The following is a 27,184-nucleotide window of genomic DNA, read 5'->3' on the forward strand; positions in this document are numbered from 1 at the left end:
CTGGCCCGGGGGGAAGCGCGGCTGCTCGCCTGCCTTTTCTCTCACGAGGAGACCAGATCCGTCCCTTCCGCGTCCCACCCCGTCACCTGAAACAACCAGCCCCAAACCAATAACCCTCTTATTTTCAGTATGTGCTTGATCTTTAGTTTCCTATTGAGGACTCTCGTCCAGATCCACCCGCTCGGAGCAGCAGGTGATACCGGTAGATGTTTACTACCAAACCAGCGCGTGCGTAATGGTGAAAAGTTTGGTTTGGTGCTGGGGTGTGTGTGTGTGTGTGTGTGTGTGTGTGTGTGTGTGTGTGTGGGATACGACTTTGGCTTTGGGGAGCAGCTTTAAAGATCGCAAACTCTTGTTTTGTCTCCCCTGTAGAAGCCCCTTCCCGCCCCTGCTCGCAGCCCCGGCCCATCCTCAGCGCTGCTGTGGGGGCCCCTGGAGCTCCTGGGGCGCCAGCCCCGCCAGCCCGATGCTCCCGGCGCCCGACAGAAGCCGCGTGCCCGTAGCCGTCCTGGCCGGCTCCCCGGCCCGGCCTGGCCTGACCTATTCTGGACGTTTCCTACAGGTGGAATCCTGTGCCCAGTGGCCTTTGGTGTCCCGTCTCTGAGATCCCTCTGAGCTGTAGCGCCTGTTGGGCCGGTGGCTTGGGATGCTGTGGAAAGGCCGGGGGCACGGGGAGGAGCGCTGGGGAGGAGGGCCCGGGAGGAGGGCCGGGGAGGAGCGCAGGGGAGGAGGGCCGGGGAGGAAGGCCCGGGAGGAGCGCGGGGGAGGAGCGTGGGGGAGGAGGGCCCGGGAGGAGCGCCTGGGAGGAGGGCCCGGGAGGAGCGTGGGGGAGGAGGGCTGGGGAGGAGCTCCCGGGAGGAAGGCCGGGGAGGAGCGCGGGGGAGGAGCACCCGGGAGGAGGGCCCGGGAGGAGCGTGGGGGAGGAGGGCTGGGGAGGAGCTCCCGGGAGGAAGGCCGGGGAGGAGCGCGGGGGAGGAGCACCCGGGAGGAGGGCCTGGGAGGAGCGTGGGGGAGGAGGGCCGGGGAAGAGCGTCGGGGAGGAGGGCCCGGGAGGAGCGCAGGGGAGGAGGGCCCGGGAGAGCGCGGGGGGGGGGGGGGGGAGGAGGGCCGGGGAGGAGGGCCGGGGAAGAGCGCCGGGGAGGAGGGCCGGGGAGGAGCGCCCGGGAGGGGGTGCCGGGGAGGAGGGCCCGGGAGGAGTGAACCAGAGCCCCCGGCTTGGCTTGGGTCCGCGTGTGGGAAAGGCGGTTCCCGTCTCTGCTGCGCTCTGGCCTCCACGCCGCCTTCCCTCCCTGCTTCCCTTCTCCCCTCTCTGTCCCTCTGACCCCCCAGAAGACCCTTGGGGTCAGCGGCAGCCGCACCCTGTGGCGCTGCATCCGTGGGTGGGGGGGGGGTAGAAAGTCCTTCCTCGGGAGAGAGCCCTCCCAGGAAGCTGGACTTTCCAGGGGTGCGGCGCCGGGTCCCTGCCAGCTCTGAGGTCACGGGAGCGCGTCCAGTGAGGCTGTGGCATCTTTCTAGGCCCTCCCCGAAGCCACAGCCCTGACTTCCACTGTAACAGGCTTGTTGACGTTTCTGAATTTACAACCCCTTGTGTAGGACCAAACTGACCATTCCGGGGGGTGGGGGGTGGGGGGGATTCTCCAGCCGTCCCTGGGCCCCGGCCTGCGGGGTTGCCCGTTCTCCAGCGACTATGGCCACGCGTCTTTTCTTCCTTCGTCTCTTTTTAACTGACTGAATTGGTCTCTTATTGCTGCTGTGACCAGTGAACGCAGGCCACCTGGCTTGCGTGACACAGACGTGCCATCGTACAGTTCTAGAGGGAGGAGAGGTCTGAAGTGAGGCTCCTTGTGTGAAGTCAAGGTGTCAGCGGGCTGCATGCTTTTCCAGAGGCCCTGAAGAGAGTCCGTTCCCTTGCCTTTCCAGCTTCGAGATGCCACCTGCGTTCCTTGGCTTGTGGGCCCTGGCTCCATCTTCAGAGCCACCAGGCAGTGTGGCATTTCTCTGTTCTTCCATAGCTACGTCATCCCCTGACCACAGCGTTGAGAGACGGTCCCCATGTGACGACATTGGGCCCACCGGGGTAATCCGGGGTCGTCTCCCTGTCGCGGGAGCCTGAATTTCACCCCGTCTGCAAGTCTCTTCCATGTAAAATGTCTCAGAGGCCCCAGCATTAGGGGATGGCCACATCCAGGGGTCATCATTCCCCCCTCTCCATTGACGTTCTTTATTTCTGTCTTATTTTTTTCCTCTGAAGCCGGGAAGGTCCACATATTTATTGAACATTTTCTGTGCGTTTCTTGAGTAATTTAGAAACCAGGGTGCCCTGAAACCTTTTGCTTGTACGGCTGCCTTTCGCTGGTGATACAGCCCACTCGCGGAGTCTTGATCTCCCTCCAAGCACAGCCAGGAGTTGTTTTCCGTGTTGGAAAGAACCGGGATTGTTGGTGCTGCTTGGGGACACACACTTGTACATTGGCCAGTGGACCCCGAGGGCGTGTTGTTTTGCTTCTTCCATCCAATATGAGAAGCAGCCAAGCTAAATCACGTGGGCACATTGAAAACACCCACTAACACCCCACTGACCACAATAGGTGACACGGCCAGATCCACACCCATGGAGCAGGGAAGGCGGCTCTAGTCTGCAGGTCCTGTCGAGTCACAGGGCAAGGGGAGCAAACATGTACTTGTGTTACGGGGAGGGAGGGAAGAAGTGGGATCTGTGTGTGGGAGGGCAGATGGCCGCAGTGGAGGAGACTGCATGCACACCCGGTTGGATCCAGGAAAATGAGCTCTGTAGGCAGATGTTGGAGGCACCAGGACTCGTTAAACATGCAGCTCCTTTCCATGTTGGGGCCATGTGGACGGGGGTGGGGGAGGCACCACTTATGTCCCCAGCAAACATTTGGCAAGGCCTGGAGGCATTTTTGGCTGTCCTAACTAACTAGGGGAGGGGGTGCTCCTGGCATCTAGTGGGTGGAGGCCAACGGCGCTGCTAACCATCTGAGGACGCACAACACAGGCCTCTACTAGGAATTGTGTGGCCGGGGCTCAGATATCCAATAGCTGAGAAGCCCTGCACAAGCAGGTATTTTCCAGGTGATCTCAGTATACTTTGAAGTTTGAGAACCGTGTCTTGCCAGGACTGTCCCAACAAGGAAGGGGAATTGGCGATCCTTTCCATGTAAAGACCTAAAGGCCTACTGCGGAGGGGAAGTGTGTTGTTTAAACAAATCTCACTGTGTAGTAGTGTAGAAGCAACTTAAAAGCTCATGGGTCTTGACTGGGTCTCTGTGATACCGGTGACTTTATATCGTTTGCTTTGTACTGTATTAATCCTTTAAGTTGTATTAATTCTTTATTATTGCTCAGCTAATAAATGGACCATTTATTTGGTGTTGAAAAATCTGTTTTTTATTAGATTTCCATTGTGAGCTTAGCATTTTTTTTTCCTCCAGGTGGCCCTTTGTCAACTATTTCTGTTATGTATTTTCTTTTTCCTCACCAGCGAGACTGCCAAGTTCTTGATAGCAAAGATGATGCCTTAACCTTCTTTGTTCTGCACAGTAGTGAGCTTACGATCGTTACTGGTCAGTTGCCAGTGGTGTCCATTGTAATGCAAGTTGCACTCTGAGTTAAGGGTCATTTATCAAGTGTCCACAGACTTGCCTTTTATACCTTGCTGTAAATCCTTTCTCCAGTCTTTAGGGGCCGACGGTTAGCATGTTGGCGCGTGCTTGCTGTGTGGCAGAAAGCAAGCTTTGACCTCATTAAAGGTCAGCGGCATGTTACTGAGAGGCTGACCACCTCATTCTTCCTGCTACACTCACGTTGTTTTCTTTTGGTGATTGAGATGTTTGAGGTACAAAAAAAAAAAAAAAAAAAAAAAAAAAACCTCAAAAAAACAAAACAAAACAACTTCTTGCTGGCAGGGTGATCAAAGTATAACGCAGTGAGGTAAAGCTTCTCTGGTCCTCACCTCCATTGTGCATAGTAAGCAAGTAGATATTTTCTTTTAAAAAGCTGTTTGGGGAAGCGTTTACTGTAGAGGATGCCGTATCCCCTAGAGTTGACTTTGATCGGTTCAATCACGTATCACCTCTTGGAGCTACCAGCCAGTTACAGAAGTAACCGAAATGGTTCTCTCTGTACGGATCAGTGGTACGGTAGTGGTGAAAGTGGGGCTTTGGTTCTTCCAGAATGCCTGTGTGGGAAAAGACCTTTACTGACTTGTGGGACGCAGAGGGAAGATGAGGGTCCACTAAGGCTGTTCCATCCGTTAGTTCTTTTTTTTTTTTTTATCTTTGTTATTAATTAATTTCAAGGATATTACTTACTTATCTGCGAGAGCTTGAGTGTGCACAAGGGGGGTGGTGGTGGTGGGGAGGGGCAGAAGGAGAAGCTGACTCCCCACTGAGTAAGGAGCCCAGCATAGGGCTCAATCCCAGGATCCTGGGATGGTGACCTGAGCTGAAGGCAGATGCTTAACCAACTGAACCACCTAGGCACCCCTTTTTATTATTTAAACTTTATTTATTTATTTTTTTTAATTTTTTTAAATTTTATTTATTTATGTATGATAGTCACAGAGAGAGAGAGAGGCAGAGACACAGGCAGAGGGAGAAGCAGGCTCCATGCACCGGGAGCCCGATGTGGGACTCGATCCCGGGTCTCCAGGATCGCGCCCTGGGCCAAAGGCAGGTGCCAAACCACTGCGCCACCCAGGGATCCCTATTTACTTATTTCTTAAAAGATTTTATTATTCATGAGAGACACACAGAGGCAGAGAGAGAGGCAGAGACACAGGCAGAGGGAGAAGCAGGCTCCATGCAGGGAGCCCGACGTGGGACTCGATCCTGGGTCTCCAGGATCATTCCTTGGGCTGAAGGCAGTGCTAAACCCCTGAGCCACCCGGGTTGCCCTAAATTTTATTTATTTTTTAAAGATTTATTTTAGAGCATGAGAGGGAGAGAGAATCTCAAGCTGACTTCCTGTTGAATGTGGAGCTCAGTTTGGGGTTCGATCTCATGACCCCGAGATCACGATGTGAGCCAAAACCAAGAGTTTGACTCAACCTGCTATGCAACCCCAGTGCTTCTTATTTTTAAAAATTGAAATATCAGGGCAGCCTGGGTGGCTCAGTGGTTTAGCGCCGCCTTTAGCCCAGGGCCTGATCCTGGAGACCTGGGATCGAGTCCTGCATCAGGCTCCCCGCATGGAGCCTGCTTCTCCCTCTGCCTGTGTCTCTGCTGCTCTCGCTTGCTCTGTCTCTCATTAATAAATACATTTAAAAAATCTTTTTAAAAAATTGAAATATTATAATTGACACAATATTGTGTTAGTTTCAGGTGTACAGTGTAATGATTTATTTATATATTGTGAAATGATCACCATAATGTAGTTAGCATGCATCATCACACAGTTACATATTTCTTTTTTCTCATGTTGAGAGCTCTTTTTAAAAAATATTTGTTTATTTATTCACGAGAGAGAGAGACACACACACACACAGACAGAGAGAGAGGAAGAGACACAGGCAGAGGGAGAAGCAGGCTCCATGCACCGGGAGCCCGACATGGGACTCAACCCTGGGACTCCAGGATCGCGCCCTGGGCCAAAGGCAGGCACTCAACCGCTGAGCCACCCAGGGATCCTTTAAGATAGTGTTAGAAACGTTCAGATGCATAACATGATACTACTGCGTAAGTTATGTCCCCAGGACTCCCATATCGTATGGCTGGGAGTTTGCACCTTCTGACACCCTCTACCCATTTTGCTCCCCTTACCCCCATCTATCTTCTGTGTGCCTGATGCTTCATTTTTTTTGAGGCGTTGCCTTGCCTCTCATCGGCTTGACGGTGAGGACACCTAGTTGGTGTGTCTGACAAGCAGCCGACCTAGGAATTTGTGTGTAGTAAGAGGAGAGGAAAACAGAAATACGTGAACTACCTTAGGGGCGCTTGGCTTCGTTATAACGTGAGAAAGGCCCGTAACTGCCACGTTCTGAGGGACGTCTAGCAATTTCAGATGTTGTGCTTCTGGTCTTGGTGATTTCAACCTGGGCTTTTGTCTAAAATAACATTTCCATTAAGATGAGCTGACCTCTTGAAAGCCAAAATGTAGCAGTTAGAAAAGCAATGTGAGTTTTTGGGAAAGGAGCCCCACTGCGGCGGGTCACCCTCTTAGGGGCACCAGAACCTCACTTGTGCTGAAGGAGTTTAGCTGGAAGCCACGAAGGAGGAAATGGAACTTCCCTTTCCATTCTCCGTGCCCGAATCCGGATGTTAGGAGTAGTCATTCCTGACACGCAGGGGCACAAGAGGCCCCACGTATTGCACACGGGGCGGTGGGTGCGGCCAGATGGGAGTCGGGTGTGCAGCCTGGGTGTGTGCGCTGCGAGGGTGCATGTGTATGACGGGGAGAAGGGAACCGAAGGACGAAGCCGTTTGGACTGCGGGGAATATGTTGGAAGACAGGCTTTCGAGGACCAACGATGAAATTTTGCCGTCGTCTGGGCTGCTGCCCCGTGGCTCGGGCCGTGTGCTGGAGCGTGCGGCCTGCACGGTGCTCCCCGGAGAGGACATCGTCCCGCTTGCTTCTCTGTTTTAAGGACCCCGGAACCGATCCGATGCGGTAAGCGATCTCCAGGCCCCTTTGGTGAATCTGTCCTTTACCGGGGGTGGGAGGCCCGTGATTTTCACGCGAGCGTGACTTCGCGTGACGTACGGGTCCTCACAGCCCGCCCGCAGGCCGTGTACGATGGGAAATGAAGGCTTCGGAGGGGGGTTGAGGCTCCTGTGTGGACACTGGGGTCATGGGAGCCAGTGTAAATCAGTTCCTGACTTCGTGATTTTTACGGCATTAAACCCAAGAAGAACCGTGTAGTTGTAGGTTATGGGTTCTCTCGTCCAGTGTGCATTGATGTTTCCCTGGAAGGAGCCCTCAAGTGGGAACAGAATTACTGAATTCTAGTCCTAATGTGGTCATTAAGCACCCCTGTGACACTGTCCCCAAGAGGATAAAGGAATTGTCGCATTTCTCCTGCCAGCCGAGGGCCAGGGAGACAGATGCTCTCTGCGATCACTCCGGCACCACCACATGATGGATTTTCAAGACTGTTCATAGCACCTTGTTTGAATTAGTGAAATTACATGCAATTGCTCTACCGTTCATGGTGGTACAAATTACATATGGTGCAATCCAGTGCTTGGAAGTCTCTAGGATCTTCTGGTCACCTGGTAAGGAGTGTTCCATAATAACGATGCTCGCTGCAACAGTGAACAGTTCTAGTGACTGAACCGCCTTGAACAGGAACCAGGAAAGGCCTACCTTCCAGCAAGTTCCATCTTGGTAGAGTTGTCTTATACTGAGGTCTGAGCGTACTTCTTGATCAACTAGCCAAGTGGATGTGATAGAATTAAAGGCTAATTTGGACTCTATCTGAGAAAATCAAATTCAGACACTTAGTCTAAGTAGAAGTAAGGAATACTTTTATCCTTTATCCCATTATCTTCTCTTTGGAAGACCTAGAAGCGTGTCCGTGGTGGCAGGCATCACATACGGAGGGACTTTTGTCTTTTGTCCCTGAAAAGTCCTTGGAGAGTCATATCCGGGATTATTCAACTTTAAGAGAAAGAAAAAGCGCAAACAAACAAAAAACCTAGTTAATTTTCTTGTATTAAAATATTTAGCTTGAGAGTCTGTATTGAAAATTGGCAATCTTTTGCAAATTTACATAGGCTTTGATGCTTTTTGGGAGGATTCTTTCCTGCTCGATATGCTTGGTCCTTTCGGAATTTAGATCAGGATGGTTCTCCAGGAAAGGAGGGTGTTCAGTGGTGGCACCTGCTGTGACAGATGGGCTCGGGAGACATCCGTCAGCAGAGGGACAGGATTCATCTCTGTGCCCCGTGCTCTGTCATTTTGTTCTCTTTGGCTCCAGCTTTTTCCTTCTATAGCTGCCCTTGGTGTTCGTGTAAACCACATCTCCTGTAAAGAAGGGCTAGCGCAGAGCTCGCTTAGCCAGGTCTAGTATATGAAGCAGCAACAATGAGGAAGGGATGAGGACCAGGGGAAAAGGTGAGCAAGGTGTGTGTGGAATGGGAAAACACGGTAAGACGGATTGAGGTGTATTTTAGATTGAGTGGAGATGACTGATGGCTGGTTCTTGATGTAATTTTTACGTATCTGGGAGATTCTCGTTATTCCTGGTCCTTCCGTTCTATAAAGTCGCTGAAACTTGATAGAAGCTTTGCTTGATAGAAGCTTTGCTCCTAGGGGAAAAATAGGGATAGGTTCCTGTGAGCCTCTGCTTAGTACATAAGTGTTTTTTTTTTTTTTTTTTTTTTTTTTTTAAGATTTTATTTTTTCATGAGAGAGAGAGGCAGAGACAGACAGAGGGACAAGCAGGCTCCATGCAGGGAGCCCGATTCGGGATTCGATCCCAGGACTCCAGGATCACACCCCAGGCTGAAGGCAGGTGCTAAACCGCTGAGCCATCCAGGGATCCCTGTACATAACTGTTTTATGTGAGCTTCTGTTTAAAGACACCTTATTGAATATGTATTGTTGATCCATTCACACCAGACTCCTGCCTGAGGAGGCTCATCCAACACATGGGCTTTCTCCGTAAGGTACACCCCCGCCTTCTTGCCCATAGAGCACCATACTAAACAGCCCGTCAGCACTGTGCTCCGGATCATTCTAAACAGACATCATCAACAAAAAACACAAGAGATGTGAGAAACTTTGGCACTGAATAGACCACATGAAGGACACTTGTGTACAGTCTGGCAGCGGAAACAAGAAGGCAGAGTATTGCCTTGTTCAGCCTCACCTGGAAACACGTGTCCTCCCTGGTGACAACTTCTCTCCTGCTCCTGAGTGTCCTTGTGTGACCATAAAGTACTGTGGGTATTAGTTTTGGGGTTACAAATACATTTAAGCAGATGGGCATTCAGAGATGGTGCATGGTATATAATCCTGTGGGTTAGAGACCTGCATAAACATATTTATATTTTGAGAGAGATTTTAACAACTGGAAAGCAATCCGCATTCTAACTGTTGTGTCTCTTGGGCCCCTTGGAGATGGACTTGGAGCTGCAAGTGTTGTAATGGAGTTTTGAGAAGGCACGTAAAAGGTACAAGGGGCGGGAGTGGGATAGAGTAGGAAAGCCTCAAGCTCGAAGCCTATCTGATAGAATCTGGACCAGCCAAGTAGCTCCAGAGCAGAGATTGCACATTAGTTAGAATTGGCCTCCCTCAGTCATGGAGCTGCTCAGGAAGAGCAAAGCCTGGGTGGGTTGGAAAATTCTTTGAAAGGAGATAGAAGATTTACATTTCCATAGTTTCAATAATTGCATTAACACAGTTGTTCCCATAGTTGTAAGCCAAACTTTTGATAACATTATTACATGTAAAAAATTATTTTGCACCTATATTAGGTTGAACTGAACAATGTTGCTGGTTTTATTTTTTTAAAGATTTTTATTTGTTTATTCATGAGAGAGAGACAGAGAGAGAGACATTGGCAGAGGGAGAAGCAGGCTCCTGTGGGGAGCCTGATGCTGGACTTGATCCCAAGACCCCGGGATCAATACCTGAGCTGGAGGTAGATGCTCAACCACTGAGCCACTCAGGCATCCCAGTGTTGGTATTTTTAATCAGAAGTTGTCAAGTCCTGGGACACCTTGGTGGTTCAGTTGGTAAAGCCTCCAACCCTTGATTTCGGGTCCGGTCATGATCCCAGGGTTGTGAGAGCGAGCCCTGCTTCAGGCTCTGTGCTCAGCGTGGGGTCTGCTTGTCCTTCTCCCTCTGCCCCCCTCACTTGTGTGGACACGTGCTCTCCCTCTGTTTCTCTCTCAAATAAATAAAAATAAAATATTTTAAAAAGTCAAGTACTAGCAGGTCTAATGGGTTAACCCAGTAGAACCTTTTTAAGGTGTAATGATGCCATTTGAAATAAGGATAACACTGATGTCTTACTGTCCTGTTGCTAAACTCCACTGTACCTCATTTGAAACATAATTTGATTCACAGTGGGAGCCACTCAGTGGCCTCAGGACCTTTCGATGATTCTTGGTTGATTGGTTTATTGGAAGGGAACTAAGGTATTGAAAAAAAATTAAGTTTATGAGTAGGTGTTGATGTATATATATTTAAGGTAGTCTCCATCTGGGAAAATGAGCTTTTTTCTGGGCACATCCTTCCTCTTTCTTTTGTGGGTGTTGAACGTTCAAGTGCCGTATTAAACTATTGAGCAAATGTTCTGAGGATAAAGTCCGTACTTATGATTACCCCTTCAGAAAGGATGGAAATATTAAATATCATTTGATTGAACATGTAACTACCAGGGTAGAAAGTAAAAAGCTTCTCAAGTTGGACTTAAAACCAAGGAAATATGGTTCGTTTCATCAAAAATATACAGCTGATAAAGGATGGGTGGTGTCCAATGGTGATAAAGTCTATTTTAAGAAATTGGAAGAGGGGATCCCTGGGTGGCTCAGCGGTTTGGCGCCTGCCTTCAGCCCAGGGTGTGATCCTGGAGTCCCGGGATCGAGTCCCGTATCAGACTCCCTGCGTGGAGCCTGCTTCTCCCTCTGCCTGTGTCTCTGCCTCTCTCTCTCTCTCTGTCTGTGTCTTTCATGAATAAGTAAATAAAATCTTAAAAAAAAAATTGGAAGGAAAGTACTTTGTTCTTATCTGCAGTTCATATGGATAAGTTCTGTAAGCAATGGATCGATTCTGTTTCAGGTGATGGGAATTGTGAGGCTCATTGTTTGAAAGAGATTTGGCCTTACGTGTGTTTAGGTACAGTCAGTGTCCTTGGATGTGACCAGCAGGAACATACATGAGGTTGGTGGACCCGGTCTGGCTTGTTGACTAGCTGCAGTTGAGGGGACCATGGACATCTCAGTAAAGGGCGAAGAGTTTAAAAGAGTTGGTCTTGTGTGCAGTGATTTGGGGCGGGACTTAAGGAATCAGATCCTTGTCTGATGTTGGTTGTCTCTGAAATCACTCATGGTCCAGCCGGACAATGCCATGACCTAGCTGCTTTTCTCTTTCAGTGTATACAGAAGGTGATTGGCAGATTGGATGGGTGATTGATTGAATGGGTGTGTGCTTAAACATCAGAAACATCCCAATAAAAGAATTGTCCTGAAAGGACTTCTTAATGGTTACTCATTTCTAAAGTCCTGCATTGTAGCCACCGGGCGTGGTTCTGCCATCATCTGTAAGTCTTGATGCGGAAGGAAAACCAACTTATTTCTACAGAAGAACCCTGTCGAGTTTATGAGAGAGGTGGACCATGGTTCAGGATTATAGGAATCTCATGGGTGGAGGTGAGCTGTAACGATGGCACTTCTGGTTCAGATTTTAGAGCGGTAGATGTATTCTTTTTTGGTGCTCTCGTGAGTGCTATTTTCTTAATTTCATTTTTAGGTGGTTCATTTCTAATATTTGCAGAATATTATATTTGAATACAGTAGAATACCCTTCTGCTCGCTAGTTAAGGAAGAGTTTTTTTTTCTTGTTCACTGACTTCATTCAATGCAATTAATTTTTATCGACTGGGAAGGCCTTCACATGGTTCATTTATGTCCCTTGGGTTTATTTTTAGTTCTCCAAAGTACCAAGAGGGTGCCACAGTAAAAGACTATGATAGGTTTTCAAAAATTTATTTTTTATTTTAAGTGATTTATTTTGGTTAATTATAGACTCACAAGAAGTTGCAAAAATAGAGGTTCTGTGCACCATCACCCAACTTCCTCCAACGGTGGCATCTTACATAACCTTAGGACACTATCAAAACCAGGAAATCATCATGGTGCAATATGCCTAACTAGTCCTCAGTCCTTCTCTGGGAGTTCACTAGGTTTTGCACGTACTTGTTGAAGAATTATATATATATATTTTTTAAAAGACTTTTCATTTATTTGAAAGAGCAGGTGTGCACAAGCAGGGGGGAGGGAGGGGCAGCGGGAGAGGGAGCAGCAGACTGCCCGCTGAGCAGGAAGCCCAGTGAGGGGCTCGATCCCAGGACCCTGAGATCATGACCCCAGCCGAAAGCAGCCGCTTAACCGACGGAGCCCCCCTGAGAGTTACATTTTAAGGGTAAGTGCAAGTAATAGCAGAAGGTGATGGAATAATGAGTTGAGGTTTATAAAGAGGGTACCCCGTAAGGATGACCTTGACTTTCTTGGTGGCCGATGTGGATGGGACAGGCGACAGCACCCTGGGATGGCCGGAGATTCTTCTGGTGGTTAAAAACCAGATGTGTGTGCCGCCCATGCCGTGTATGGGGCACACTCCTTTTTGTTTTTGGTGCTGTAATAAACCATTTCCCCTTTAAGGTCCAGGCAGACTGATGTAGAATATTACACTTTAATGCAGTAGAAAACCCTTTTACTTGCTAGTTACCGGGAAAGGTTATAATAATAGGGAAGGAAAAAACCCAACACATCACAATCTGAAATCCTTGGCCTTGGATTCACTTCTTCACTTCACATATTTCTTATTTTGTGAATGGATGAAACAGCCTCTTTCCCCCACTTCAGTGACAGTAATACCGTGTCGAGTACTGTCTCCTCCGTTGGGACCTCACTTTGGAATCCTTTGTTTTCCTCTGCTTGGATGGTTTGCCACTCGGCTTGCTGGGAAAGTGGAGATGTCAACTGATACTGCAGTGGACACCAACGTCCCATCACATGAGATGTGGCGGGATGGTTCATCTTTCTTGCCTGTCTTGGCTGTGAAGGTAACGTGATTGGAAGTGGTCACTGGTGGCGGGGAAGCGGCCCCGAGTGAGTAACTCTCCATGGGTGGCGGGGGTGGGGGGTGGGGTGGAGCAGGTGTACTTTGTCTCCAAGAGCCACCTAATGGTAGGTCTACCCATCCAGGGCTCTGGACACAAACCGGTCAAGAATTCAGTGCAGTAGCTTCTGGTGTGAGGATTGAGGAGCTCTCGTGAGTGAGGCGTGGAGTGAACCTGCAGGAGCCTTTGTGACTTGTGCAACCTGAGCCAGGCTGCCTTCCTGGCTTGCACCACTGAGGTACCGTTAAGATGAGGACATTCATTTGTGAATGGCATCGATGCCAGGGAGCCAGTCAGGCACTTGTGGAGACTTGGGAATGAACCTGAAAAGCTTTAAAAGACCCATCTATGGGGGCGCCTCGGTGGCTCAGTCAGTTAAGCATCTGACTCTTGGTCGTGATCGCAGGGTTGTGAGATTGAGCCCTGCGTCAGGCTCCATGATGCTTGGTGTGGAGTCTGCGTAGGACTCCTCTCCTCTCTTTCTCCCTGCAGCTGCGTGCTCTCTCCCTCCAAGCTTCTTTAAAGATTGTATTTATTTGAGAGAGAGCGAACAAGCTGGGGGGCGGCAGAGGGAGAGGGAGAAGCAGACTCCCTGCTGAGCAGGGATTGGGACTCCATCCCAGGACCCTGAGATCATGACCCCAGCGCAAGGCAGGCACACAACCAACTGAGCCACCCAGACGCCTCTCAAATAAATCATTTTTTAAAAAGATTTTATTTGTTCATGAGAGACACACACAGAGAGAGGCAGAGACACAGGCAGAGGGAGAAGCAGGCTCCCTGCAGGGAGCCCGATGTGGGAAGTGGGACTCGATCCCAGGTCTCCAGGATCATGCCTTGGGTTGAGGGTGGTGCTAAACCACTGGGCCACTGGGGCTGCCCTAAATCTTTATTAAAAACCAATAGACCCATCTATTGAAACAAAGATTAGTGGTTCCCGGGTTGGGGGCTTGGAGACGGGGCCTGGGTTAGCCCCTGCTACAGGGGGTGCTGGGCTTCTGGGGACGGCGAAGTGTGCTAAGACAGCTAGCCTACGGGGTGGCACGATGCTGTGAATACACTAAAAGCACTGGAATCGTGCCCTTCGGGGGGGGGGGGGGGGCTTGTGTGGCGTGTGACTCCTAGCTCAGCAAAACTGTGCAGAAGAGGTTTTGTACTTTGCTTTCGTGCTTTCACTTTTAAGAGTGCTCCTAAAATCCCCGCTGCGCGCTCCTGTGCTCGGAGCCCCTCCTTGTGCACCAGCGCCCTGTGCTTTCGCCGTGGACAGAGCTGGCTTTTCTGTGACCAGTTCCCGAAACCGGGTCCCCGGTCTCACGTGTGCAAGCGACGGAAGTGTGGCCGATAGCGGAGTGCGTGGGCCGGCCCGGCGGCGTCCCTTGTACTCCGCGCCTTCCCCGCCGCCTGCTCCGCCCCGGCCGGTCCCACAGGCGGCGAGCGACACACCCCGAGCGATTGGGACCCTGGTGTGGCCTGAACTGCTCTGGCTCGAGCGGCAGGGACGGTGGGGGGCGCCTGCGGGCTCGGTCGGGGCGACCTCGGCCCTTGGCCCAGGTCATGCCGCTGCCCCCCACCCCCCCGCCTGTGCTCCCCCTGTCTCTCTCTGTCTCTGTCTCAAATAAACAGGTGAGTGAGCTCTTTAAGACCAGGAAGATGAGGCCGCGTGCAGCCGGCCTGGCCTCCCTTTGTCAACAGCCATAGGCAGGTGGCAGTGCGCGGAGCACACTTGCCGAAGGCTCCGTGTGACTGGCTGGACGTGGGAAACCATCCGAAACCCCTGTACCCCGAGTCCCCCTACTGCCTTCGGTGCAGCCATACAGGGGTTTAGGGAGCATGCAGAGGAGATCGCGGCGTCGGGCTGGCACGTTGACGATTGGTCTCCAGTGAGTCTTGCTGGGAAACGACCAGAAGCCCGTAATCCTAAGCACCATGAACTGTTTCTCTGTTCGTACACTCAGTTACGTAAAAAGCACACTTCTGGGGTTCTGGTGGGGGAAAATCTGGAAAACGCCTTATGATATCCAGGCGGTCACTTCCTATTTCCTATCGGTCTGCGATTTTGCTGCGAGCTCGGAACGGTGGCTCGTTGCTCGGGCCGAGGAGGGAGGAACCGCAGTGCCCGTCGGGCGCGACCAGCTTTCGGGGGCTTAGTCTCTCGGGGAGAGGTGGCCTCAGCCGCCCCCCTGCTGGGAGCCAGGACCCGGGAGCCCGAGCGCGAGCCGCTCGAGGAGGGGGCCCGGCCCCTTGGCGTGTCCGAGAGTTGGATTTGCAGGCGGGGCTTCTCCGTGGCCTCTGCGCTGGGCCCCGGTGGCCTGTCCCGCCTCTCACCTCTGCTGTCAGAGCTGCGGCTCTGTCCACGCATCCTGCCTCATCGGGGCCAGGGGCACATCCCTGGCTTGACATCTGAACTGGACTTTAGGGTCACGGTGGGCATGTACCCGAGCCTCCTGGGGAGATGCGGCCCCGCGCTGAGCACCGCGGCCAGGACGTGCGCCGTCACGGGGCGGTGGCCTCGGTGCACCGGTACCTGCACAGGGAATCCAGGTCATTGCAAACACCCTTCCTGTTTTACAAGTGGGGAAGCTGAGGCCAGGGCGGTGCGGGGCCTGGTGTGCAGGTGTGCAGCTCTGGACCGTGGCGCCCAGGCCGTAGGCTGGCAGGTGGGGTGTTGTGACATCAGAGCCTGTGCTCTCTCGGGCCAGCCCGCACTCCCACGCGCCAGGCGGGTTTCCCTCCCGTTCGTGACACTGCCCAGTCTTGGGATCTGCAGGCCGCCCCGAGCCTGCGCGGGCCAGTGTGACGGCTAAGAGGCTGCGGCCGTGTGCATGGGAACCCTGAACATGACAGTGCCTGGTTCCAGAAACGTCTCTGAGCCGAAGCTTGAGCCAGCCTTGCTCTAAGGCAGGGGCTGCATTTGGCCTACCACCTGTTTTTGCACAGCCTGTGAGCTAAGAATGGCTTTATATTTTTAAATGGCCAAAAAAAGAATAATATTTTGTGACACGTGACTAGGATATACAATTCAAATGTCAGTCTGCAAAGTTTAATTGGAACACGGCCACGCCCATTCATTTGTGTGTCCTCGGCGGCTGTCATCTCTACAAACCGCGTCGCAGCGGAGCTGCCGTGGCCCCGGGAAGCCTGAAGCCTTTCCTCTCTGGCCCTTTGCAGAACAAGTGTGCAGTCAGTCCCTTGCCTGCCTCAAGGCGTGTCCCACCCCCCTGCTGTGACTTGCTTCTCCCCCCTCTCCTGATCTCTTCATTTGCACCCTGCACCACAGCTGGAGAGCCGCTTGTTGGGCGTGAAACATGTCCCCATGTCCCGGTTCAAGTGCCCGTGGTCCTGGGAGAGGTGACGAGCTCCTCCGCCTTAACATTTGCATGATTGGGACTGGGAATGGCTGGTGCTGGCCTTGTTGCAACAGAGCAGGGCTCGTACAGAAGAGGAGGGCTCTGGGGTGCCCCTGCGTGTGGCCAAGAGGGGAAGTTGGGTCATTAGGAGTGACCTTTGTTTGCTGCCTGCTTTTCTGCATTTTCCCGCGGTCGCTCAGGCGCTGGGAGTGTTGATAGGCCAAGTGCACAGCCAAGCCCCCCTGTGGGAAGGGCCCGCTTTGAGAGCCACCTCACCTGCCCGTGTGTCTTCCCTCCTCCCGAAGAACAGGGTGACAGGTCCGTGACGTGACGTGTCCATGTGGAGTTGTAAGGCAGGGCCCGCAGCTAGGAAGGGGTACAGTCAGGATTTCACTTGGACAGCAGCCTTCCAGTCCCCATGCTTTACTACGTTCTGGCACCTTCTGTGCCGTGCTGGCTTCACCTACAAGGGCGAGAACCCATTTCTTGCCTTTTTATCCACGGTTTTTGATGGTTGCTTCTTCTAAGGCCTTGGCAAGGCCGAGAACTAGTGAGGGACATGTCACGAGGCGTGTCTCGCCCAAGGTACCTCGTCTCCCAGCCTCGGGAGAGACACATTGCCCCGGAAACATCAGCACGTCCACGCGAGGTGCGCCAAAGCTGCCACGGGGTCCGGGTGTCCCATCACGCTGTCCTACTTGCCTGTTTCTCGTGGCCGATTTACATCTCCCGTTACGTTTGCAGGCTTTACGAGGCCATTCTAGACTAGCTGAGAACTTGACCATATTTTTATAGCATTGTTTCTGGGAGAAAAACATTTCTGAGTGAGAAACCAATGAAGATTTGGACTCCATCCCATTTGTAATTCGGAGGCTGCTTTAATTTCAAGCTTCCTTCTTTAAACTTGTTTGTGATGCACATGGTAGCGAGGCAAAGTATTATGTTCGCTGTGGTACCTTCCGTGAGTGGCTTGCTCGCTTTGCATTATCTTGCGTTTTCTTGCTTCACTTCTCAAAGCATTGCTCAAGTATTCTAGAGGCATCTACCTCTTCTGGCTGGGGAGTGGCGTGGAGAGGGGGATGGGGAGAGAAGGGATCAAAAATTAGCTAGAATTTAAAAGCAGCACTGACAGCCCAGATAATTTTTCATGCTAACCTACTTTAAGTGCTGCCAGAACCATTTGTAGAATGGAAAATCTCTGGTTTCTCCTGTCCTGCTCTGGCGAGGTCTAAAAATAAGTCAGTGAGGAGATGGGCATGTGGCCCTTTGATCTCGTCGGCCTGGGAGACTTCTTGGTCGGAGCAGAGGCTTGAAGAGACTTGGTGTTCCTCAGAGAGCTTTTGGGTAGTTGGAGTTGATGGATGGCGCCAATTACTGGAATCGTCCTCCACCATCAAGCTACTTGACCTGTCACTGGTTTCCATTTCTTAAGCTTCTCGAAATCCTCTCTCTCCACACCTTTCATTCGTGCAACTGCGAAGTGGAATATGTATAGAGAAGACCCAAGCAAGATGAATCACACTTTGCCAAGCACCGCTGGACTGGATTTGGGAGCTATTTATTGAGGGCCTCCTATTCGGGAATAACTAGAACACGTCTCTGACCCCCAGAGGGTCTGCGGTTTAGGTGGACAGCACGACGGCAAGATGCGATGTCATTTATAGTGGAGGTGTTGCAGGTACCTGGGCGCTCTGCAGACGGGAGTTTGAGAGCACTGGCTGAGAGCCGACCAGGGGGCCTGGGGCAGGAGGTGAGGCTGAGAGGAGGTGCCCTCCTGGGAGGATAGTTGTAAAGGAGCGTGTCCTCAAGGGGAAGGTAAGAGGTCCCAGAGAGCCAGGCTTCCTCGCCCGTGCGGAGATGGGACAGCTGTGGGTGACCTTGGGGACTCTTGAGTCTGGTTTTCAGGATAGGAGTGGTGGGTCTGCAGCGAGTGGGGCATGGGATACGTGGGGGCAGCGGACACGTGTCTCCTTGGAGAGGTCCAGCCCCGAAGGTGAGGGTAGAAGTGGAATAGCCTTTGGCAGGAAGCTTGCATAGGCGAGAATGCTTAGAGGACAGACTTGGTGGTTGAGTGGAAGTGGACAGGGAGGGAGATGTTCAAGAGAAGATGAAGCATGGAGGAGGGACCGTATTTCTTTCAGGAAGAAAATTGTGCAAGCTTTATTTAGAGTTGGAGAGGGGTAGTAGGGACATTTGGGACAGATGAGAAGGCGTAGAATGTTTAAAAGCAGAGAAGGAAATGATTCCTCTGAAAAGTTGTACCAAGAGATGACCTAACATGAAGGCCTAGGTTTTCTAAAAGAGCAGGGAGTCCTGACTCGAAGGAAGCCGATGCACGACACCAACTGGGCTATTGGCTGTACTCGGGAACAGAGAGTTTGTGCCCGGGGACATGGTGGCCAGTGGCCAGTTCTCTTTCTCCTGCTTTACACCCTCCTTGACCACCACCGTTGCTTAGAATCTGAGTAGCCCACGTTTAATCCACTTTAGATGAGGCTAAGGCGATTTGAACTATACTTTGATTCTTAAAAACCAGTGGACTGGGGTACATACCAAGGCAGAGCAGGACTGCATGAGGATGGGCTAACCCTCAGCAGCTGGCTAGTAGAACTTTCTTCCATGATGGACAGGTTCCATCTCTGCACACTAGTGGTTAGCCTCCATATCTAGTAGATAGCTCCATACCGAGTGGGTGGCCTCTTACTGGTGGTTGGTTTCCACACCTAGTGGATAGCCTCTACACTGCTGGATGGTCTCCACACCTAGGGGATGGTCTCCACACTGGTGGATGGTTTCCACACCTAGGGGATGGTCTCCACACCTAGTGGATGGTCTCCACACTGGTAGATGGTCTCCACACCTAGGGGATGGTCTCCACACTGGTGGATGGTTTTCACACCTAGGGGATGGTCTCTACACCTAGGGGATGGTCTCCACACCTAGGGGATGGTCTCCACCCCTAGTGGATGATCTGCACACTGGTGGATGGTCTCCACACCTAGTGGATGGTCTCCACACTGGTGGATGGTCTCCACACCTAGGGGATGGTCTCCACACCTAGGGGATGGTTTCCACACCTAGGGGATGGTCTCCGCACTGGTGAATGGTTTCCACACCTAGGGGATGGCCTCCACACTGGTGGATGATCTCCACACCTAGGGGATGGTCTCCACACCTAGTGGATGGTGGCCTACTGATGATGGTCTCCATATCTAGTGGAAAGCCTCCGCACTGGTGATGGTCTCCACACCTAGTGGATGGTGTCCGCACTGGTGATGGTCTCCACACCTAGTGGATGGTGTCCGCACTGGTGGATGATCTCCATACCTAGAGGTTAGCCTCCACCCTAATGGACAGTCTCACATGGGAGCTACGAGCCATGCGTGGCTGTGGATTGTTTGGGCTTTAGACGACCAGGGAAGAAGAGGGCTTGTACAGTGTCTGAGGAGGCTCGTCTGTCAGCATAGCCTCCGGACGCCATGCCCGTGGGGAGGGTGAACGTGACCACAACCAGGTGAGCACAGAGAACGGGGGTGGGGAGAAAAGGTCCAGGTGCTCGCGGCCCCCACGAATCAAAGCTGGGCTCCCCGCATTTCACCCGCTTCTACTTCTCAGTACTTGTCGGGTGTGCCGAGGCGCGGGGCTGCGGCTCCCGTGCTGAGCCGGGACAGGTGCCGCGCGCCGTCGCCGTCGCCGTCCAGGGGGGCCGCGGGGTCCGCTCGGAGGCTGCCTCTGGGGACCGCGGTGCGCACGCGAGGCCCACCTCCTGGGCTTGGGGGGGCCGGGGAGCTCCGCCGGGCGTGAACAGGGACCCTATCGAGCCCTCCGTCGTCCCTGTTGACGTGCAGCCTTGGAAAGGAAAAGATCATCTCAGAGTTTCCATCTGTGAGCAGGGTTTTCTGAACACGTTGGAAACGTGGGTTTAATTTTGTGAGCTCAGCAGGAACCCGTGTGGTTTGGGATTGATTAAAACCTGTAGGTTCCGTGGGGAGGGGCCTCCTCTCCCACCTCGGTGTTCTGCAGACGCCGCCCTTGCCTCTGGCACCAAGAGCATGAGGGAGAAAGGCGCCAGGCCCTCTGCCAGGTCCCTCAGCTTTCGGCCCTTCCTCTGTGTTCCTCCTCATACCCATCTTCAAGGAGAAGTCAGGCCCGCTCTGCGCATGCTCTCGCCCCACACGCCGTGACCCCTTGCAGTCCGGCCTGCCCGCACTCGGAGGGAGCTTGGCGCCGGAACCCCCAGCCCTCGCAGCCCCTCGGCCCCTCCCTGGCACCGCCGGGCCTCTCCCACGGCCCCCTCCCTCCCTCGTCGGGGGACCCCCGCCCCCAGCTCCAGGGGCTGAGCAGCCTGCATGGGGTGCTGGGGCGATGCCAAGTTCGGAGTCCTCGTACCCCACGCTCTGAACCGTCCAGCTTCCTTATTTGCCCCGTTCTCGTGGATCCGGCTTCTGAGCCATCTTTCTGCGTGCTTGGACCCGCTCTGGCTGTCCATCGAGGCCTCAGAGGCTTATCAGAATAACTTTTTTTTTTTTTTCCCAGAATAACCTTTTCAGATGCGTCTCAAAATATAGATAGGCCTGCAAAGGAGGTGGTTGAAAGTAGGGTCATCACACTATTAAAAACAAAATTTGTTCGTTGCAGAGTAGGAACATGTGCATATGTGCCGCCCCCCCCCCCCATTTTTTTACTGTGGTCAAATATAAATAAAGTAAAATTTACCCTCTTGACCATTTTGAAGTGTCTAGCTTGGGATGCCTGGGTGGCTCAGCGGTTGAGCATCTGCCTTTGGCTCAAGGTGTGACCCCAGGGTCCTGGGATCGAGTTCTGCATCGGGCTTCCCGTGGGGAGCCTGCTTCTCCCTCTGCCCGTGTCTCTGCCTCTTTCTCTCTTTCTCTCTTTCTCTCTCTCTCTGTCTCTCATGAGTAAATAAATAAAATCTTAAAAAAAAGTGTGCAGCCTAGCAGCGAGTCTTTCACGTTGTTGTGCAGCCATCCCCATGGTGCATGTCCAGAACGTCACCTTCCCCAGCTGAAAGGGTCCCAGGAGCTTCCTCCTCCTCCTCTCTGCTGCCCCAGCCCCCCCTCCTTTCTGTGCCTGTGGATTGGCCCGCTAGGTCTCCTGTCAGTGAGAACACACGGTATTGGTCTCTCCATGGCCGGCTTTCACTGAGCATCATGCTATCCAGGTTCACCAGTGTTGCCGTAGCAGGTGTCAGCATGTCCGTCAGGTGTCAGCATGTCCGTCCTCTTTGAAGCTGAGTAATATTCCACGTGTGAATAGACCACATTTTGTTCATCCATTCATCTGTCAGTAGACGTTTCAGGTGCTTACACCTTTCGTGACTGTGAGTCAGGCTGCTGGGAGCGTGGGGGTACCAACATCTCTTCGCGATAAGCTTTCAGTTCCTCAGTATGGTCTTTTCAAATATTTTAAATAACACCCATGTAGCAGTGGCTTTGACTATGACAGTCCTTTCGAAGTAGTGAAGCAGTATTTGAAGACCTCTGTGACACGATAAAAAAAGACAAAAAAAGACAGTTTTTGTGGGTGAAAATCTCAGGAGTCTGTTGATTCCACACCGGCTTGTTACCTGCGTTTCTAATGGAATTCGGTAAAGGTTTGTGAAAAGAAAGCCGTGGGCCTGCGTCTGCCGTGCGGGTTCACTGATGCTCCTAAACTTTGCCCTGTGGGTACAAATACTCCAGCCAAGGGAGGCTGACTTTCCCAGAATTTGCGTGGGACCTTCTGCCTCTGTCACAGGGGTGTCCAACTAAAATCCCACCCACTGGGGCGCCTGGGGGGCTCAGTCTGGGAAGTGTTAAGCGTCTGCCTTTGGCCCAGATCATGATCCCAGGGTCTTGGGATTGAGCCCTGCGGCGGGCTCCCTGCTCAGCAGGGAGTCTGCTTGTCCCTCTCTCCCTACTTGTGTGTGTCCTTTCTCTCTCTCTCTGTATCACATAAATAAATAAAATCTTAAAAAAAAATCCCACCTTCCAAAAACACTTGCTTGGCCAATAGTATCTTGCCCCGCATCCACTCACTCACTCCTTTGTTCAACAGAAACTGGGTCAGTGCTGTCTAATAGGTGCCCCCAGTACCGGGCACCCAGCAGTGGACAAAACACACGAGGTTTGTGTTGCCGCAGCGTGCGTGTCCCGGCCAGGGTGGGGAGAGGAGTCCAGGTGTGCACACAAAGTTATCGGGTTGCAGCACTGGTGCATCATGGGGAAGCGCAGCGGCTGTGAGCGTGTGTAGGGGCACGTCTGGTCACAGGAGGGGACATTTACGGTGGCACCTGAGGGCTGAGGAGGAGGGGATGCCTGGCCAAAGATGTGCAGAGCATGTGCAGGGCTCCAGAGGGGTAGCTGGCAGAAGGGGGGTGGGCAGGGCCCCTCTGCCATCAGGTGTGCGCTGTGGTAGGAGGTCAGTGCTTGTCTGTAGGGCGGCACCGATGGAGAGGAATGACCAGATCTGGTTGAGATGGGGCTGCTCTCTGGACACTGACTGGGAGACCCTCAGTGACGAAAGTGGGTACACTTTCAGCCTACTGGAGTATTCTAGAGGGATAGTTACTCGGACCAGGGACAGGAGGGCATTAATTACAGATAAGACTTGGGCATTTTTTCTTAAGATTATTTATTTATTCATGAAAGACACAGAGAGGCAGAGACACAGGCAGAGGGAGAAGCAGTCTCCCTGCAGGGAGCCCAATGTGGGACTCGAACCCAGACCCCGGGATCACGCCCTGAACCCAAGGCAGATACTCAACCTCTGAGCCATCAGGTGCTCCATTTATTGGGTTTTTTGATTCGTCAGTTTTGAGAGACTTCCCTTCCGTCCTCTCTCCTTCCCTTGAAACCCGTAACGCTGTGTTTCATTCTAACACGTTTGTATTCCCGCCTTAAGTGTAGTCACTTCCATATGCTTGCCGACTCTCTAGGAGATGGAGGTCACAAACTGAATTTGTTTGCTTTGAATGTTTACAACACGGTCCCTAATCGTTGAGCTGCACGTGTGCGTTTTGCTTTTGTATTCTGCGTTCTTGGGTGTTTGAGCGAATTTCCCACTAAGTGGACATGGGACTATACGTTAGAAGAGCAGATAGTGTAGGGGACCCTCTCCACCACGTGTTCCCCTACTGAGCCTTCCCCAGAGGACCCACATAGTACCTCGTTCGGCGTTTCATCAGGAGACGGTTTTGCTGTGATTTACATTCTAGAGTTTTGCTCTTAAAAAAGAAATTATCTGGGTTTTAATGGAAAAATTGTATAGTCTCCTGAGTGTTGTTTTGCCTTTTGGTTCTGTCCTGTTTAAGAGCTGATTGTGAGCCAGGAAAATAACCCACTTTGTCTGTAATAAAAATGTATGTTTGGTATTTAAAGTATATGTGACACATAAAACAATACCAGCTTGGCCAGCATTTAAATTGTTATGTAAATCAAGTCTTTTTTTTTTTTTAGATTTATGCATTTATTTTAGAGAGGGAGCGCGCACACCGTAGTGCACGTTGGGGAGCGGCAGAGGGAGAGACTCCCCTGCAGACTCCCCTTGAGCATGGAGCCCGGCGCGGGGGCCCGATCTCCCGACCCTGAGATCCTGAGCTGAATTCAAGAGTCCGACGCTCAACCAACTGAGCCGCCGGGCGCCCCACATCACATCTTTAGATGTGCGCCTTGCTCTCTTTGCCTGTTTGTTTTTGCATAGAGAAAATAATCTTTCCCAGAGAGGTTTTGGGTTTAGACAAGCCCTAATGCAGAATGAAGTACGCTGTGTCTCGGGCTTATTTTTCCTCGCTTTGGCGGAGAGGATTGAAGGCTGAAGCATTTAGTGATGTGCGTGCACACGGGAACATTCCTGCCTTGTTTTCCCTTCTGGTCCCGTTTCCTATGCAGGAACGAGACTAATGAGTGCAGCGGGCAGCCACAGTTCAACACCAGGGGCGTGTGTGTATGTGTGAGTGTATGTGTGAGTGAGTGAGAGAGAGAACACAGTCTCTTTGTCAAACCTCAGTGACCCCCCCTGATCCCCCCGCAGTCTGGCTCCCTGAACTCGGGTGAACTTCCCTCCCCTCATTTTTGGGGCAGGAGGCCGAGGAGAGTTCAAAATAAGCAAACACACCTAGCTGGAGACGAGCCGTGTCTTCTGGAGATGGAGTCTGCATCTTTCTTTCTGGTTTGGAATTCCACCGAAGCTGGAGGCAGCCGCCTCCAGCAGAAGGAATCCAAGGGTTAAGTTGGGGGAGGTACCTGACCCCGGGCGGGCGGGGGCAGGTCTTTTCCTTCCACTGATGGGGAGACTGGGCGGGGATGTGCTGGGGGCACCGCAGGTTTAAACCCTGGGTGCGCTCGTCTACACTGGGTGGAAGGTGGGATAGTGCACCTAGTTGTGCTGGCAGGGCGGTGTTGCAGGGCCCCCATGGAACCAGGTCCTGCGCTGAAGCAGCCCTGTATGCTCTGGCCACACGCCAGTGTGCCAGGGTTCCAGGAAGATTCCACTGATGGCCCCTGGAGTTGGAATTTCCTAAGGTTTTCACATCTGAAAGATTATTCTTTTTTAAATTTTTTCCCCCACTGCCTTTTTTTTTTTTTTTTAAACATTTTATTTATTTATTTGAGAGAGAGCGCACAAGCAGGGGGAGCAGCAGGCAGAGGGAGAAGGAGAAGCCGACTCCTCGCTCAGCAGAGAGCCTGATGTGGGGCTCCATCCCAGGACCCTGAGATCATGACCTGCGCTGAAGGTCTGAGCTTCACCGACTGAGCCACCCAGGCATACCCTGCAACAACCATTAAAAAAAAAAAAACCTAGAAAACCACCCGTAGCCCGTGGGCTGGATGTGGCCCGAGGGCCATAGTGTGCTGCTCTCTGGTTCACGTCGTGTTGACTGCGTGGATCTGTGTTCGTAACTGTTCACATGGCTCGTGCTTCCTTCTCGCAGCCCCCTCTCTCTGTGTTTCCTAGACATGCATGGGATTCTCTGACCTTGTCCTGAGATGATGGATTTGTTTTTACTCATGTTCTGGGAGCAGATTGTTTCATTTCTGTGGAGTTCTGTGTACGGTTAATCCATTGGTCATTTGATTGGTTTCTTCAGTGCCTACTTGTTTGTGGCTTAATCTGTGCAGGCCCCGGCATGGTGGTGGTAAGATGAGGCAAACGAGGGTGAGGGCTCCTGTTCTCCTGCAGTCCATAGACTAGTTGGGGGGGAGGGTGTGAGTACTGAAGGGCTTTTGCAAACCCAGTGGGGTACCAGAAGGATGGTTCCCTGCTGATGGGGTTGCTGCCCTTCTCTGAAGGTTTGAAGGGCTCTCCCAGGGGATGGAACCAGAGAAAGCCGAGACCTGGAGGTTGCAGGTGGCTTGTCATGAGCCAGGAGCGGGCACTCTGTCCCAGGCCAGGAACCCTGATTGAGAAAGAGATGGGGCCCACACACCCTCCACCCCTGGCCTCTCTCCACGGTTCAGGTGGAGTCAGGTTTGCTGAAGGTCAGGTTTTTGAAGAATGACCAGTTCACCTCCACCTCTGAGGAAAGTGGTCCATTTCCTCAGATACCATAGTTGATTTTGAAGGTACGAGAGGGATTATTTACAGAAAAGGACCAGAGACACAATAGCCCATATTAGTCACTGACCCTAATTGTGCATTAAAAACATTTTGGGGGGACATTTTGGTTCACTTGTGTGAGGTCAGCAAACTTTTGCATAAAGGGCTAGGTGGTCCCTATTTTGGTTTTTTTGGACCATATGGGATGTGGACAGTGTGTGGCCAGAGCAGCCACTGATCATAGGTAAGTACCTTCACGCGGTCGTGCAGCCAGTCACCCACTCCTCGTCTGGCAAAGTGAGGCTGTGTATGCATTTGACGACATGCTCCCCATCCGTCCCCCCGCAGCCCCTGGCAGCCACCATTCTGCTTTTTGTCTGTGTAACTTGGAGTCTAGGGAGAGTGGAGATAGACCCATACAGTGTGTCTCCTCGGTGACTGGCCTCTTTCACTCAGCCTCATTGTCATCAAGGTTCATCCCTGTGGTAGCAGGTGTCAGGATTTCCTTCCTGTCTTACAGCTGAATCCTGCTCCGCTGGATGTATAGACCTCTGAAGAAGTATTTTGAGAGTCAATTTTCTTTGATTACTTGGAGTCCCGTTTAGCTCAGCATAGTTTGCCAAGAGTTTGCCTAGTCGAAGGAAGTCTTAGGAACGCACGGGATTTCCCTTTCTGAAGAGCGGAGACTTCTCCCAAGGCCCTGGAACTGGAACTCGTGTGAACGTGAAACACAAATGGTAGGGGATTGGCGTCCTGGATGAGCGAGGGTGTGTGTCAGTGCAAGGAGAGGGAAGCTTGAGAGCTCGGAGCCCGCCTCTCCAGGATTCACCAGTCACTGGCCCCGCGCCGCCTGCTGGCCCCTGGAAGCCACCCCTGCTTGTAGCAGGTCCCTCAGAGCAGACTCCTGGGAGGAGGATCAGCACCCACCAGGCCCCCAGGCGGGGGAGAGGGAGAGGGAGACGGGCTGTGGGGGTGAGCACCTGCTGGCCCGGGCAGGGCGCCGTGAGCAGGAGAAGCCGGGCTGCGCTCAGGGAACAGGGGGCGGCCCAGCTGAGCTGTCCTAAGTCAGGGGCGTCTCCCCTCCCGCACTGGGGCCAGACCTCGGGGAGCACGATGCCCAGCAGTGGGCCGTGGGGTCGGGGCGGCCCATGCGGCGTCCGTCCCCGCTGAGGCGTGTTGCTGACTGTTCCCGGGAAACTGGCGTGGAAGAGTCAAGTCCGAGGTTTTCTGACCGATCCATCTGTTGATCTGGGAAGAGTATTAAACACCGTGGACGGCTTGTCAAACTGCGATCCCAGGGAAGTGCCCGAAGCAGGGTTGATCATCGCGCCCGAGTCTGGGCAAGGGGCTCCCCTGACCCGGGTCGGAGCTCCGGGCACCTGGGGGCAGTGGCGGGCGTGTGGCCCGCAGGGCCCGGGAGGGGGACCTGGCCCCCCTTCTGCTGCCCGTGGGGCCACTGGTGGGCGGGAGGGTCCCGGGGTCCCACAGGGTG

The 27,184-nt window shown here is 52.5% G+C and overlaps 1 protein-coding gene across 4 annotated transcripts in view; it reads left to right on the plus strand.

The window, feature by feature from the left end:
* TBL1X (transducin beta like 1 X-linked) overlaps window positions 1-27,184 on the plus strand; it is a 212,465-nt gene that overhangs the window by 16,133 nt on the left and 169,148 nt on the right. Inside the window, exons 1-2 of one of the 4 annotated variants that reach the window (XM_025436244.3) lie at window positions 12,609-12,751; window positions 12,894-13,046. The exons of the other annotated variants lie outside the window; for them this stretch is intronic. The gene's annotated coding sequence lies outside the window, so the exon portion shown is untranslated. Of the gene's footprint in view, window positions 1-12,608; window positions 12,752-12,893; window positions 13,047-27,184 lie in introns of those variants that run through there. 4 annotated transcript variants of the gene reach the window in all.

The sequence above is a fragment of the Canis lupus genome, chromosome X (genome assembly GCF_003254725.2).
Source record: "Canis lupus dingo isolate Sandy chromosome X, ASM325472v2, whole genome shotgun sequence".
In the NCBI taxonomy this organism is placed as follows: domain Eukaryota; kingdom Metazoa; phylum Chordata; class Mammalia; order Carnivora; family Canidae; genus Canis; species Canis lupus.